Source organism: Periophthalmus magnuspinnatus, chromosome 3, assembly GCF_009829125.3.
Source record: "Periophthalmus magnuspinnatus isolate fPerMag1 chromosome 3, fPerMag1.2.pri, whole genome shotgun sequence".
Classification (NCBI taxonomy): Eukaryota; Metazoa; Chordata; class Actinopteri; order Gobiiformes; family Gobiidae; genus Periophthalmus; species Periophthalmus magnuspinnatus.
Window position 1 is genome coordinate 31,193,326 of NC_047128.1, and position 15,828 is coordinate 31,209,153.

General features: G+C 41.6%; 1 protein-coding gene across 1 annotated transcript in view; it reads right to left on the bottom strand.

Moving 5' to 3' along the window:
• The window catches only part of LOC117389874 (cytochrome c oxidase subunit 4 isoform 1, mitochondrial), a 223,807-nt gene that overhangs the window by 161,295 nt on the left and 46,684 nt on the right, over nt 1-15,828 (bottom strand). The gene's annotated exons all lie outside the window — the stretch shown is intronic.

The following is a 15,828-nucleotide window of genomic DNA, read 5'->3' on the forward strand; positions in this document are numbered from 1 at the left end:
TGTTTCTGGTTCTCCACAGTGCATAGGGTTTGGACAGTACTGTAGTGTTAAGATGCAGCAGTGTTCTCAGATTCAGAATTATTTATTTATTTATTCATTCAGGCAAGTGGACAGGCAGGTCAAGCAGGCAGCGTGATTTCTGGGGGTTTTTTGTTTTTTGTTTTTGTCTTTTTACAAACAAAACAAACAATTATAGCTATTTATTATATGCTATATAATCGTAACTGGACACTCAATCTTGCTTTATACAACAATATCTATCAGTTTATTTATCTGATGTCTTGGCTGTTTATTTCTTAATAAACAAAACAAAAATGACATAATAAGTGTGTTGTTGTCACTATGTGTTGGATGCACTGTGTATGTGAAGATCAACAGGAAGACAAACTCGGTTTTCATGAGCCAGGACACTGAGCGTGTTGCTCCTTTAATAAAGTTTACAATTCTTTACAACTGTGGTGCAAAAAAGCTTGAGTGAAAAGTAATTGCTTTCGTAGGAATAGATAATATTTAAAACACAGAACGAGCAGCTGAGACATCACCAAGAGGGCTTACTGTAAACATGTTTGTTTTTTATCTGACTGAATTTTGCTTCTGCTACCCATAATGCACACTTCCTGAGCCTTCAAAATAAAATATGAGTAAACCAATACTGAGTGCGTGCATAGTGATTATATTTTAACATTTTTATTATTTTTTTAGCATGAAATAGTAACAAATAAATTATGATATATTTATTATTACTAAATTATTATAAACCTGTTATGAACCTTTTATTGAAACACACTTTTACTGTGGGCACTCCCTGTCTGACAGACTAATGCCACGACTGCTTCATAACTGGCAGTGTGTTTTCTAACAACAATTGAGATGACACACACAAGTAAATCTTTGAGACACCCAGGGATGACGTCCTTAAGGTGACCAGATGGAAATGAACCAAATGTGGGACAGCACTTTTGTTTAAGTGGGACAAAGTGTGGAAATGAGGGACATCCATAGACTGTATATACAGGAAGTGAGCTTGGCCGTGCTTCCCCCTCCAATTCACTTTCTATTGAAAAAAAAGTCACCCCTCTCTCTGAAACTGCTGGTGTTGGGCTTGTCATTTTGGTCTTAAAATGTGTTAATACAAACAGTATTCTCTACATGATCCTGGCATTTTTATTTCACTACTGTGTCCGTAACTCAATATATCAACATTAATAACAGACAAATCAGACGCCTTTTTTTCCCCGAGGTCGCTCCCAGTACCGTTAGGAACAAGTCCGCTCCCTGCTAAACCAGCGGAGGGTGTTAAGGGGTGTTACTTTCAACAGTTTTGCTTCTTATTGGCGCTTTGGTTGCTATGACACCCGCAGTTGGCCATTATTTTTAGTTCAAATCCAGGAACCAAAACAATAAAGATTATTCTAAGATACAACATTGGACTGAACAGCCTGCTATTTGAGCAGTTTGAGTGAGTTCCTTTTCCGTGTTTTCACCATAAGGTCCGTTCTACAGGAGCTAAGGAGTTGATGGCAGCAGCGCTACCGGCCCAGGTAGCAGAAAGAGAGAAAGCACAAGACGGCCCCAGACAGCTGATCCTCACAGAGCCAGAGTGCTCTGGTCCGGTGACCGTGCACCCTTCTCGCTTCCCTCCCGTTTCACATTGCTTACCCTACTATAAGACATGCCCCCACACCACGGTAGACACTAATGGAAGTGAGGAAAGGACAGTGGCTTCTGCTGAGAGCTTAATACATCAGCTGATGAAAATTAAGTTTTTGCTGCTGATAAAGAAATGCAGGACAAAGCCCCAGTTTGCGTGATGCAGCAGATGAGATTGCCATTGTCCTTTACTTTTTGAGAGCCTGAATTGGCTTTGGCAGCACAACGTTGCCTTATTGGAGATTGTAGTGTGTTGTGTGCCACCTGTGTGCACATTGACCTGAGGATCCTGAGATCTTGGAGTCTTGGCTGGTGAGTGCCTGCACCTGTGTGCTCTGGTCACTGGGCAGGTCTATTGAACAGAAGTCTCCAGGTGGAGAGGGACCATGTTGCTCTAAATCCTGTGATCTATTCTGTTAATGGCAGCCTTTGCATGTGTGTCACAATGAGCAGGAATAATCTTTGTAAATGAGAAACAAATGTACTAGAGAGTTCAACACAGAGAGGCAGTGGAGGTGGGTGAGAGGCCAGTTATCTGAATGTGAGTAACTGGATTGTAGTTGTCTTTGATACTGTTGGCTTGGTCCTCTGGCTTCAAACCTTGCATGCCTTCAGTGTTTTTTGAGGCAGTGTTGCGGTGTGTGTGACCTTGAGCAGGTCCATTGCTCCGGGCTCAAATAGCTGTTGTTTCTTTTGAGGGTTTGTGGCTAAAGTTGAGTTTGACACTGTTTGGTCTCTGCAGGTTGGGAGAGGTTGTTCTTTCTCTGTTACTTTTAGAATGGTCTTGTTCTCTGAATGCTTGACATCTTTTTTGACCTTTGAGGTGAGTGTAGAGAGGCCATTCTGCTCTCCGCCATAGCAAGATGTCTCTTTGACGTTGGTGCTGCTGTAACAAGGAGTGAGGAAAGGTAAATGCCCGCTGTAAAGTGTATGGGTTTTATCGACATTGACAGCTGACTTATTGATAATTTGGGAACACTTTCCCAACAACTACCCAGCCTAGGTTGAGGCACTGGGCAAAGGGAGCATTGTGGGGTTCATTGACTTGTTGCCATGTCTTGCGGATCTGTATAATGTCTCTTCCCAGTAAGAGTACAATCTGAACATCTGGGTTGTACTTAGGAACGACCGGAGCCAGATGCTGCAAGTGAGTTTGAACAAGAGCGACTTCACAAGGTGAAGGTATCGCATCTCGGTTAAGCATTACCTCGGTACATTCAATGAGAAGATCTAGACCAGGGGTTGACCATTTTTAACACCCAAAGAGCCATTTGGACCCGGTTTCCACAAAAACAAAAACAAAACAAAAACACTGTGAGCCACAAATACTTTTTGACATCTAAAATGAAGATAATATAATGAAGATACTGTATATTGTTGTTTTTTTTGTTACCTTTACACTTTGTATAAACAACTATAGTGTGTTGCTTATGAAATGCATGAAGTGCTACAGAGACTTCGGCTCCTGAACCTCAGCGCACAGTGTCTGCAAATCCGAGCTGTATCTTCATGCAGGACTGTAAACTGTCGTCTGTGAGGCGTGAGCGGCGTTTGTTTTTAACGGTGTGAAGCTTATTTTGAGCTACAAAAAATAATACAATATAATTTTATTTTAATATTTCAAGATCACAATGATCTTCTAATTAAAACAAAGAACTAAGAACTAACACAAATAAAATACACTTCAGTTAAATACTTTCCACATGGAGCCGCAGGATGAAAGAGCCGTGTGTGGCTCCAGAGCTGCGAGTTGCCGACCCCTGATCTAGACATAAACCTCCAACTATTGGCTGGATCTGAAAGCCCACTGCTTTTCTGCCAAGCATTTCAGTCACACTGAGATGCATCTCATATTGTAGGTCACAAATTGTTCAAAGAATTTGGGATGAACCAATGAGCTATTGCTCTGATCATCAAGGATCATCTTGGCACAGCGTTCTGTTAGTCCTTTGGGAAAACTCAAACTAGGCATACCTTGGAGCAAGAACTGTCTCCACCATAGATCTCACTGCACTGTGGTGTTACCTCTGGTGGGGTGTTGTCTTGGAACTGAGCCTCTGGTTTGGGTGTGATTGGCAGCTGAGATTCATGGTTTAAATCAGGAATCATGGCAGAACCATGTTTGTCACTTTGACACTCCTCACACTTGAGTTCAGTGTCACAGTCCTTTATTGTGTGACTGGGAGAACAGCACCAAAGACATTGTGTTCTTTGTGTATGTTTCATTTCTTGTAGTGGTTTGATCCAGAAAGCCCAAACATTTGGGCACTGGCGATGTGATAAGCTCTGCTTTGTTTACAGTGACAGCTGTTTTGGGGGGTAGTTTGTTTGGATGGTGCTCTCTCATATACTGGTTGTTGCATATACTGAAACATGGGTCATTTCTTGCTTTGGTCTCCTCTTGGGCAAACTTTGCAAAATAAGAGAAAGGAGTGAATATCACATTGTATCTTTGCTTGTATTTTCAACCTGTGTGGAATTGGGTGGAAGCTTTTCAACTATGGGCTGGATACCGCGGGATGTGTTGAGGTAAACAAGACCAGGGAGATAGCAACCCACAACTCTAAAAGCAAGTCAACAAGCTCTCTAAGTTTGACTTTGTCTCTGCTCATGAGGCGAGGGAAGTTGTTTAGTCTTTCCCATGACAGTTTGATGGCGGCTTTGGGGTTAGTGACATAGATAGCTCTGATTCTCTTGACATGCTGCTAGGACTCTTTATCGAGCCACTTGACAAGGAGGTCTTGCGCACTTAGTGAGAGTTCAACTTCAGATTCTTTGTCTTGTAGTGTTTATATTTGTGAATTCAACTGGTTTTGATGCTGCACATACTCCAATGTCCTCTGTCAGACTTCTTGTAGTGGGACTTCACTCTTTACACTTTCACTGTCATATTGTTCACCAGCTGCAGCAGCTTCTAAAACTTTGGCCTCTGCTGTGTTGGCTGCTGCTTTCTTTTCTGCTTCTAACATTTCTAAATATGCCTCTTTCTGCTGAGGCACATGGCAGGGCAGCTGCTGCAAGTACACTGAGCTTTGAGCTTTTGGAGGGCATGAGTTTGAAGACAGCCTTGGATGATGCTTTTGATGATGCTTTGGGTTGAGCGTTTCCTTGAGCGTTCTCCATCATTGTGTCGTTGTGTCGGAAACTGAGCGTCTTTGCTCATTTAATGCAGCTTACAATTCTTTACTATTGTGGTGTAAAAAGCCGTTGGTTTCATAGTTGTAAATATGACAGGACACAGGGAGAGCACTTGGGACATACTGGGCTTATTGTAACACATTTTTTTTCATTTGACTGAATTTTGTTTCTGCTACCCATAATGCATTGTGACAACTTCCTTGGTCTTCAAAATAAAACAAGTAAACCAATACTGAGCGCATAGTCATTTTTATTTTTTATTTTTTTTAACAAAATGTTTTTGCATGAAGTAGTAACTAATGAATTATGGCATATATATTACTAAATTATTATGAATCTTGTTTTAACCCTTTACTTTGGGCAACACAAAAAGTAACATTACAACTTCTGTCTGCCCTTAAAATCAATTAACGTTCATTAGAACTCTCACGATCATTTGACTGCTGTGCGTGTGTGGCACGCATGGTCAAACATCTCTCTGCTCTAATGATTCATGAAATAATACAGCATTCTAGATGATTCCCATGTACGGCAGCCTACAACTGCTAAATCTGCACTTAAATAACCAGCATCACATTTTAACATGACACTATCACATTAATTTATTTTTATTTCTAAACAAGATTTCATATGATATGACGATACTGTCAGGGACTACAGCATCAGTGGAGGACCTCTCCACATTTGCATGTCTGTGTGGTGAGATATAGGCTATGCTACTGATGTTGGCATGACTTTTCCCACTCATAGTAGCAGTAGGTGTAGTAGTAGTAGTAATGGTTTGTGGTAGTAGTAGTAGTGCCTCCAGGAGTAGGACTACTGCTCATGCATAAATGTTAAGGCCACATCACCTGAAATGACCCTGTAAAACACTGTAAACTACCTGTGGTCCTCCACGTCCAAGTCAGTCGCTGAATGAACTCAACTTAACGCACAGATTGAGGTATGTACCCATAGTCTACAGCTCTGCACACAGCAAAATGCAGCTCACCGTTGTTGATAAAAGCCTACACCCTCAATAAATAAATCATACATTCAATAGCACCTACTTAATCAGCCCGTGTATCTTCATTCTGATCCAGCAATCTGTCTGAAGATCTTCTGTTGTCACTGTCACACAGTAATCTGGGCCTCATGCATAAAGGTGAGTGGCCAAATGTATAAACTGCACAGCCTGCAGTGGATGTTATATTTGGATGAATAGTGTAAATAATAATTTGGCCAATTTGGTGTTGTTCCATGTTTTCCTCCTGGAACAGCCCTGCTACAACCTGTTGGTCCATTGTCAAGTGGATCTCATCTTTCCAGGGACAAGGCACTGAGCACTAGGTACTGTGCAGAGACAAAGCCGTAACTAGACAAAGGGCTCTGGGCTTCAGACCGTGGATAGGTTTCTGTGGGAGGCTCCCCCTTTCTGAGACTGAGTTGTCAAAGACAGAGAGGTGATCACTCCCCAAGGCGGCTAGACAAAACACTGCACTGGTGGTTATTTTTCACTCGGCCTGTCTGGAGGCTGTGATGCCTCTTTACAGACAGTGGGAGTATCGATTGTGGACACTTTGATCATCGTCATTCATGGGAATTCTGTGGATATTTCTCATTGATGAGTGCGAGCAAATGGAATTTTGGACCCACAGTCCACTCAAGGGTCAGACTGGTGCGTTATGCAAAAATGTTCAGTGCTGATTCATGCTCGACAAGAGTGCACACCACAAGTTTGAACCCAATCCTTGTGAGCTCCTTCCTGCCATAGCCTACTACTCCCTCTGTGTATTTGTGTCAACTATGTCCAAGCTAAACCTCAGGACCAGTAATGAGGCACAGCAAACAGACAGTTTCCTGTTGGTCCATGTTTTCCTCCTGGAGCAGCCCTGCTACAACCTGTTGGTCCATTTGAAGCTCATCTTTGCAGGGCCAAGGCCCCGAGTACTGGGTACTGTGCAGAGTGTCACCCCAGTCCTTGCCTTGGGGATTGATCACCTCTCTGCCGCTGATAACTCGGTCTCAGAAAGGGGGAGCATAACCCACAGACGGCCTGGACAGCCACAGCCTCACCTCCAGAGCCCTTCACCTATTTATAGCTTTGTGTCTGCCCATAGCTGGTGCTCGGTCTGATGACCCTAGGAAGATGATCTTTGTTGGACAATGGACCAGTAGGGGTTGTAGCAGGGCTGCTCCAGGAGGAAAACATGGACCAACACAAAATCAGCCAAATTTTTATTTACACTATTCATCCAAATGTAACACCTATTATGAGTCTGTGCAGTGTCTATGTCTGGCCACACAATCCCAATAGGCAGTAGTGTCTGGCTCACCTTTACGCATGGGGCATAGATTTCTGCAGGACAGTGACAGCAGAAGAGAATCAGGCAGATTGGTGGATCAGAACAAAGATATGCAGGCAGCTTAAGTAGGTGCTATTAAACGTATGATTTATTTACTGAAGGTGTAGGATTTTGTCAACAACACAGTTGCTTTTTGCTGCGCACAGCTGTAGATTACGGGCACATACCTTAATCTGTGCATAAAGAGGGTGACTCAAGTCATCTGTCTCTCATAGCTCCGAGCTGAGCCATGCACTTGAATGTTTAAGACCACAGGTTGAGTACAGCGCTGACAGTCATTTCATCGCTCTCTCATGGGCTTGTCTTACAATTGGTGATGTGTCACTGCTATTTACGCACCTTCTCCTAGAGACACTACTACTAATGCTACTTCTACTATTACTACCACTACATTTTGGAAAAACCATGTCAACATCAGTAACATGGCCGATATATTGCCATACAAGTGCACAAAAGTGGATAGATCCTCCATTGATGCTGTTTTCCTCATTCTACATATCGTGCAATTTCATAACAATTTTACAATGTGAAACTATCACATAATTTAATGTTACTGTCATGTAATTTTATCAGAGTATCATGTAATTTCATGACAGTATGATGGTAACCTGTCATACTGACTTTTATTTAATTACAGATTTGGCAGTTGTACGCTGCTGTACACATGGATTTGAGTTTTTGTTTATTAAGCACCAAACTGTGGCCTACTTGTTGCGTAGGCCACATGTTCTAGAGCTTCACTGCACATGCACATGGGAATGTAGTTATATTAATTTCCTTTTAATCACTACACCAAATACTGAGGCTGGGAAGTCTGTGGCCATTGTCAGCCTGCGATTTCCAATGTGAGCTCCAGAGACATTAAAGGGAAGTTTACCAATGCTGTGATGTAACTAGTCCTAAGGCCTAAACTTAAAGCAGACAGGGAAAAATGACAAACTCTCAAGTTTAAAATGTTTATTAAGTGAAATGGTAGCTTGCAGTTAAAGTGGCCTGTTTGAATTTATACTCACCTGTGTTGTCTGCCCCCCTGGAGCCGGAGCACCTTAAGAAGGTTCTGGGGTCGACAGCTCTGTCTGAGGAGGAGGGGTGTCTACATATTTTAGTACTTTGTATCTAGACTGTTTCTACATTTAGCATTGTTAAATTTATATAAAGCTCTATTTTGTGACTGAATTGATACAGTAATTGTTAACACTGTTTTTGGGAAGGTTATCTTTTAAAAATATAGTTATTGTCATGATGTGTGTATTTCTGTTCCTGTTGTGCCTCCCTGGGTGCTCTTCCCCCTCCCTCGCCTGAACCCGGAGCTGGGCGGAGCTCTCGGCTCCTCCCGCGCGCACCTGTGTTCCATCTGGCTAATCACCATACCTGCGTGGATAAGAGGAGCTGGGAGAAGACACTCGGAGCCAGATCGTCCGCGTGTCAACGTTCTGGTGCTCCTGACCTCCCCAGCTCCTGGTCTCTGGTCCTGCTCCTGACTCCGTGCTCCTGTTCTGGTATCGTCATAACTCCTTACCTTCACCTCCTTGTCTCGTGCTGGACCCCGCCTGCTCCACGTCTCCTGTTCTAGCTCCCGCTCTCCGATCCGTCCCGGTTCGGCTTCCTCTGGCTGTGTTCCCGGTCCTGTCTTCGTCCCGGTTCCGGCGGTTCCCTGTTTGCGTCTCTGCTCCCCTCAGCGCCCCTGGGCTCTGCGCGCACCCCGCTCCCTGCTCCTTGCTGGATTAATGGACTTTTGTTGATATTTTCACTAACTGTAAATAAAGCACTGTAAATTTGCCCCCAGCTCTGCACGTCTTTGGTCCACCCTACTCCAGCCTTTACGACACTGGTTCTTATCTGTGCAGGTAGAGGGTAGTCAATTTAGGGAGGGGCCAACCTCAGTCTGCTTGAAATGGTGCAGTGTGTACAGGCTGTTACTGTCAGGCTGATTTTAAAATTGTCCCTGTTATTTCTGTAAATATTATTTATTTTTTGCTGTAATAAACACACTTGGGTCTGCACTGGACAAATCGTCTCAGCTGCTCTGTTCCTTGTTGCTCTCAGGGCTAATATAAATGCTTTTGAGTTCAGTAAATTTTGACTGTTTTTGGTAAAAGCCAGACTCAATCAAATGTCAATAAAGATGCATTCACTAAAATATCCCTTTTTGTTCCAGAGGTAAATTTGTCCTTGCCTGTGATGAAAATAAATATAGTTGTCCATAATAAGAATCAAGATAAATTCTATCCACAAAAATGTCACTGTAGTCCATAGAGAAATGACAGCGACTCGTAATATTTGACAGTTCTCTTATGATCTGGGCGTAAGATCCATCAAGTTTTCTGTAAAATATTGAATTACTTCCTAAACATGGAGTCAGTGGAGAGAAGCTAAAACTGGTGATGTGTTGTTGTCTGTCACAGAGGGCTTATGTGATGGTGATGTCTCGGGGTTCATTTGTGCAGGTGTGATGTGGCCTAAAGGGACTTACTGTCCCGATCAGAGATGAGGCAGTTCCTCTCGAGTCCATTTTACAGACTAGTCTGGAGGAAACAAGAGCCTCTGTGAGTTTACAGAGATGTGGGTAAGAGAGAATATTTCTTATTCTATTCTTTAGTATGAGCACGAGAAAAGGTGTTTGAATGCATTATGGCATTGATTCTTTTTATTTAAATATTGATAATTCTTGTAAACAAACGGGTGGAAGTCGCATGTTGCAAATTTCAGATATGTCATTTAAAAGTCTTGTAAAAGCTAGATTTGTGCAAATATTAAACATGCATTACAGTTAGTGCATATTTGTTGTAAGTTGGACTTAACATTGCAGTTGCTATTGCAGTATTTGCAATGTTAGTTCTGCCTCAAGCTTCTTGTTCTCCAGCCTTGCACTTGGAGGTAACGCGCACTATTTACATCATCTCCTTAAATAACCTACTGTCCAGTACTGCATCAGCACTTCTCAAAACATGTGGTTTTTTCCCTCTGCTGCTGTCTTTTAACACAGCACCTCTAGGACATCTGGGCTCTGGTGGGTTTAGCCCTGAACCTGTTTACTTTTCTTTTCAGGTAGAAAGAAATTCAATACTTCTTTATGGTTGCACATTAAAATGCCAACCTTAGTTGCTTTAATCCAACCACTTAAGACTCAGTGCAATAAAACAGAAGACACATAGACTTCAATGTTTAATCAAAAAGGCTTTTATTAAAACAATAGTTTATGAGCTGTGTGTTAAGTGAGTAATAAGGTGTGCAGGGGCACAAGAATGAAGGATTCATTGGTACCTTAGTACAAACAAGAAAAAAATACTGGGAAAAAGAAAATAAATAAAGTGAGGGCCCTGTGACACTGAATAATAATATTAAACGTAAAAAACAAAACATGGAAAGGGATGATAACTTTTCTGCAAATGTAGAAGTGCTGTTAACGGGTGGTGAACAATGTAGAAGAGAAAGACAATTATTTATTTATTATTATTATTTTTTTATGTCCAAGCTTCATCCAGAGCTCCCAACAGTTAACAGGTCTGCCAATATTGTGCATAATAAAGGGCTGATTTTAATTATTTTACCCAAAATATTTAATTTGAAATTACTACAAACTCAATTACTGCCTTTACAATGTGCTGCTCTGCATAATAATATAGAAAACATTTTAAAACTATTATGATGGATACTGCAGGACCAAGTGATGGGAACATCAAGAGAAAAGAACCCAAGAAACTAGAGAAGTACCAAGAGCTGGGGCCTGGAAGGTGAAGGCGTCAGTGGTGACGTGGACATTGGACCAAACTGGATGGAAAAACAGACAGATAAATAGGGTTAGTGTCCACTTGAGGCGGCAGATGTTTTTATAAATTTGGTCAATCAACCAAATTTATAAAAACATGTTTAAATATTACCTAAATGTTGACCAAAATATTTCACAAGAAAACGTAGCCTAATGTGTTACTTTCTGTATTTTCTGTCTTTCAAAGATCCATTTTGAGGCCCTTTTATATGTTTGCACCACCAGCCACTGTGTGTCACTGTACTTCCTGTTTGGTCCCACTAGGTGTGCCCAGGTGTGTCTGTTTAGGGCTGATTAAGGATGTGTCAGTGGCTGCTACATGAAGTATCCGACCTGTTTCGAGGGTCAGGTCAACAGCCTGTGGCTCTATTTAAAGTCTATTAGAGAAATGTAACCAGACTCTGTGTCTGTGCGTTTAGCGTTGGTCAAGTCAACGGCCCATGGGAAGAGGCTGTAGTGAACTGATATTACAGCAGTAAACACCAATAAACACCCGTGGACCATCCCCAAAAGCCCCGCGCACAGCTCCAGAGTCAAACGACAAACTCCACAGGGACAGCGGGACAGTTGCAGGTCACACGAGGTGCGTAAGAGATTTGACGAACTTTTACGGTATGAGGCAGAAGCTAACAGAGTTTTTCATTCCTGTTGAAGTTTACAAGCATCTGATGCGCTGCATAGAAACCCGCAAGGACAGTCTGCGCGAGAAAATAAGAATTACATGAACATGGACGCGTTTGGACAACGTCAAGAACTGCAGGGACTGAATCCAGGGAGTAAATCAGCAAATATGTAAGTTACCAAGCTCTTTATGGTAGAGTACAGCTGTGCTATACGAAACAAACACTTCCCTTATACACGGTGCTCTTTTCTTTCATCTGGGGCTAAATTCACTGAAGTGTGCGCCCTGGTGGCACAGGAGGAAAGGCTCAGCTGCGCAGAGGCAGGACGAGACTGTGGACGAGGCCATTTGTTGATCCAAATGGCCTCGTCAGACGAACGTGTCAAACAGCAGGTCTGCAGCGCCCATTCATATAAATATGTGTAATCTAAGCCATTTTTGCTCAATTCCAAACACTTTTACTGTCACAGCGTCTGCGTAGGGCGGCGAGTGCGGGCCCGGCCGTTCACTGGTCCAGAATGAGACTCGTGTTCACACAGGCCCATGCGCACTGCTCAGGAGCGAATGATCTTTTGGACCTAAGTAATAGAGTGAAAACCTTAATCCTAAAGTAAAACTGAAAACACGCGCCTCACCTCTGGCCAAACTGAACTCATTCTGTTCTTATGAATCAAAATAAAAGTAAATCCTAAGTCCCAGACGTATTGATACTAAACTCTTCCCTGTTCTGAAAATAAACCCAGTCATCATATTGCAGTCGCCTGTTTGTGGTTAACACTGTAAACTTCAGATTCATTTCACTTTTGTTTCAGTGTTCCAGTGTTTTAGTTTGTTGTTACAATAATACCCTATTCATATTTTTTATATAATAAAAAATAATGCCTGCAAAAAAGTATTTTCTGATAATTATCACTATTTTTAATAATAGTAAACATGCGCAATAGCCCCCGTACTGTTTACATCACCACTGCCCAATGGCCCTGTATTCTCTGAGGGACCTGAGGCCAGCAGGGCTCGCGCGGGGTGCTGTGGCTCGCGCGGGGTGCTGTGGCTCGCGCGGGGTGCTGTGGCTCGCGCGGGGTGCTGTGGCTCGCGCGGGGTGCTGTGGGTCACGCAGGATATTGTGCACTTAGTGTGAGTGGGGTGGATGGTCCTGATCTCTTGGAGACTCGTGAGTTTCCTCTGGTTTTAAATCTGCTGGAGCCTCATGTTCTTTAATGTGAGGAGATGTTCCACTGTTTTGATTTCCCTGCAAACCCTGCGATGTTTAACAGTAAATGACACGTTTAGATCATGTCTTAAAAACAGAATAATAAGTTTCCATCTGTTCACTTTGGAGTGAAGTGAACCGTACCCCCTGTTTGAGGGGTCTGAAGCCACACACTTTGAGTAGATAGTTTTTGTTTTTCTTTTTGTTTTTTTGTTTGGGCCTAATAAAACAAGTATAATTCAGATATGGTTTAGATTTTATAAATAAAACATTTGTAATATTTGAGTGATGTCAGTCTCACAGACTCGTGCCTGTGGACCCCTTTCCCTTGGACCCTGGAGCGAGTCACACCAAACCCACTGTAAGACATCAAGTGAACTCTGCCAGTGGAAAAGAGGCTATAGCCATTTGTTTATATTTACTTTGCTGTATTTTATATGCATCTATATTTTATGTGCGTAGCTTAGACTCATTGCAACATACGTTTACTTAGACTTTAGGGTTGTAGAATTGGTTTATTGAATTTATAGAAGTTCTAGGGAGACCAGAGGACAGTGTCACAGAACCATTGAATACAGTGTCATACTTGGCGTGTCACTAGATGGCAGCAGTAGATTGCAGTAGAATTCCTTTTATTCTTCCACATGTCCTGCAGTTGTAGATCCTGTATAAGGCATGATATTGAAGTTGGACCATAAACGGTAAGATTAGTGTAAGATACTGGAGGACCATTAAGTGTAGCTGTTTGTGTAAAGCTCAATGAATCACTCAGCTCTGCCTTTAGCCTGTATTACACCTAACGGCATCATCACAGGAACAATCAGGCACTGTTATATTTAACCACATCATATATAATCCATCAATATGTCTGTACGACTACGAACAAAACATAAATGTATTTGTGTTTTTTCGCTGTAGGAAAATATATTTAATTTAATGAGTAAGTAGTATATTAAACATCACATGCTATATAGAGCCATTTTTACTTTTGGGGCAGGTTTTAAATTGTTATTTCACATTTTGTAACTTAAAATACTATTTATGGATTTGATTCTCACAATACACAGTGCTAGGATGGGCAGTGGACTGGACTGGACTGTGGCTGAACAAAGCAATATCAGTGTTATGAGCTTTGAGATTTTGATTAGACCTGAGATTTTTGTTTTGTCTATAGAATTAGTCTAGCACCTCATTCAAGTGGTAATGCTCTTTCGTGTGTCCCAAGAAAAGAAACTCATCCATTTAGTCAATGTCTAAACTACAGGCTCATACAATAAGACAAGTGGGTAATGTTTTAGAATCTGTAAAAGGACATAAACTGCAGAATTAGGAAACAGGAAAGACCATAACATAAACACAAAAGTCAGTTTAGCATATTTTGTGAATTAGACATGCAAAATTCTTCCATATTTGAACTTTGTTGGTCCTGGTTTGTCTTGAGCATAAGACCCTGTACCTGTGAAGATGCTGATGTAAAGAGAACAGAGGAATTGGTGAGAACTATGAGGAGAAGCTGACAAATCTTGGTATTCATGTCGACTCCCTGCTTCAGTTTAAGTATCGGTTTCATACTTCTGCCTTCATAACATCTCCTGACCAACAGAGGGCAGACAAGTGCTGCACTTCCAATTCTTCTGTACCAAGTTACACCAACATTATCTTCAGTTTTGCCATTTTCTGTCATATTTTGTTAATCTACCTAATATTTTATTGCACATTTTGTTTGGTTGCGTGCTTTAGTATTCCATATATGTGTACTTTATTTTGTACTAGAAGTGTCTGTAATAAGTACATTTCACTACTGCAAAATTAACATGCAATTTTCTTTTTTTCTAGTTGTATTGAATCTCATCTTTTCCCATAATGTTACTGTATTAAAACAAACGCATTAAAAACAGATCTAAGTCAGGTATTACTGACATTAAACTTAAATAATAATAATAAAAAAAAAAACCTAAAACTTTTTACATTTGAATGTACATGGCCTAAAATAAAGTGCCTGATTTCAGTCTTGATTTTGTGTGATCGTGTTAAGGGCGTTTGTGAGCCTGGCTTATATACGGCGTAGTGCACACTTTGGAGTGGTTGTGGAAACCTGGTTTTGTGGGGACCCACCCTGCAGTATTGATGGCGGTGATAAAGTCTTGTAATAATGTCATAAAGCCACTGAAGACAAGAAGCTATAAGTGAAGATTGGCTGAACAGAGTAACTACTCATTAGTCAGCTGGGTGAAAGATGTCAAAGGCAATGCCAGGTGACACAAATGGTGGAATAAACCGTGGTCACGGCTTAACAGACCTTCACTTGGATTGGGTCCAACAGCTGGGGTGACCTGGATCCCAGATTACAACCAATAAGTTACAGTTTGGCTTGACACAACAAAGTAGTGAATTGAGGAAGCAAGTATAAAGTATAAAGAGGTGAAGTAATATGTCACAGTAAAGGGTGGCCTGTAAACAGATGTGTGTACCAACTACAACTACAGTGTTCTTGTCCGATCTACAGAGAATACAAAATTAGACCCACACTGTGAATGTATAGGATCTATAGCCTTGTGGGCCTCAGACAGAGAATAAAATGGAACAAAATAAAATATCACCCGCATCTGGTACAGGTCTAGAGGGACTGGTTTTGACCCGCGCTGCATAGGTTCCATAGTACGGCTCGGCGCAGGAGGCCAGCCCACCACCAACCTATGAGAAGATGCACACTATGTCAGCTGTGTTTCATGTGATTAACCGGACATGTTTTTAGACGGTTAGTAATAAGACAAAACAAAACAAAAGCATCAGTTCCTATTAAAAGAGGAGGCCAGGTTTTTAAAATTTGTAGCTTATATTTTCGTGTTTTATCTTAGCATTTTAGTGTCATATTCTCTGAGGAAAACAGAGGAAGAACCCAGCTTTGAGACCCTTCTTGGTCGACTGAAGACATGTCCTGCTGATCGATTAATCAACTAAAAAGGAGGCGTGATAAAAGCTCTGTAAACTCACTCTCCTTTTATGCTGGTGTCCCATATAAATCCTCACAATCTAAATAAAAGTCTAATCTAATACTAATACAAATTTTGGTGGACTAAGACACTGACAGATT